Source organism: Bos indicus x Bos taurus, chromosome 22 (genome assembly GCF_003369695.1).
Source record: "Bos indicus x Bos taurus breed Angus x Brahman F1 hybrid chromosome 22, Bos_hybrid_MaternalHap_v2.0, whole genome shotgun sequence".
NCBI classification, from domain to species: domain Eukaryota; kingdom Metazoa; phylum Chordata; class Mammalia; order Artiodactyla; family Bovidae; genus Bos; species Bos indicus x Bos taurus.
Window position 1 is genome coordinate 36530598 of NC_040097.1, and position 1189 is coordinate 36531786.

Here is a 1189-nt window from a genome sequence, read left to right on the forward strand (position 1 = left end):
AACTGAGATTTCAAGCTGGGAGCTAGATAATCACATTAAACAAGCGTATTCTTTCTTGAAGATTTCTAGGTGGATGACCCTTCTTAAAATCTAATCTCAAAGTTTCTTTGCATTCTTTGAGTGAAAAAACTTTATGGACTTTCAATTCAAAGTTTTGCCACACAGTTAAAAAGCTTGCAAATATATTTGTGGGTTATACTGAAAAACCTACAAAGTAAAATTTTCCTTTAATAAGAAATATGCTCCAGTCTTTTTTAAAAGCATTTAGAAATCTTGACCATGAAATTCTTAAATAAACTGTGCATGCATTTTTTGTATAAAAAATGTCAATAAGATGTGTATTTTACATGAGAGTTAACATTGGGTGATTTATATCATCACCAAATTCTAGTTTCTCTAAATGATTTTCCTAATGTAATCTCTAACTTTGCATATACGAAAAGAGGGCAGCAGCATAGTAAAATGGAGATTTCTTCTTGGTTGGAACTTACCTGTCCTATCGTCCTCTTGTGAGTCTATCACTAACCAACTGGGTGACTATGTTTGTCTCAGCTTATCCTCTGTGTGTTGAGGTATATTATCTCTCTTGTTTCTTTCATACCTAAAATCCATTATGAGTGCAAGAATTCTTTTATTTCTGACTATTCAACTGCCCTACATTTAACCCTTCTAGGAAAAGTGGCAGCTTTAAAAGAAGAAACTCTCATGTTTACATTTGCGTGATAATTTGCCTGAAAATAATTATGTTTTAAATGATTCCTGGCTCCACTCTCATAACTACAATTGGATAAATATGCAGTAGGTCCCAGGTATATGAATTTTTAGCCATCATATCAGGTCATTCTGATTTAGTACTCACAGATACAAGAGCATTAAACTGAGAGTGTTTGTTCTTAGTAAGCTTAACCTACTTTCTAGACAATAGAAATCTACAGCTTGTATTATGTCAGTAAACATGGAAATAATTGGGTTGATTTAGAACATATTAATAAAGTCTAGTCAAGGCTATGGTTTTTCCAGTGGTCATGTATGGACGTGAAAGTTGGACTGTGAAGAAAGCTGAGTGCCGAAGAATTGATGCTTTTGAACTGTGGTGTTGGAGAAGACTCTTGAGAGTCCCTTGGGCTGCAAGGAGATCCAACCAGTCCATCCTAAAGGAGATCAGCCCTGGGTGTTCATTGGAAGGACT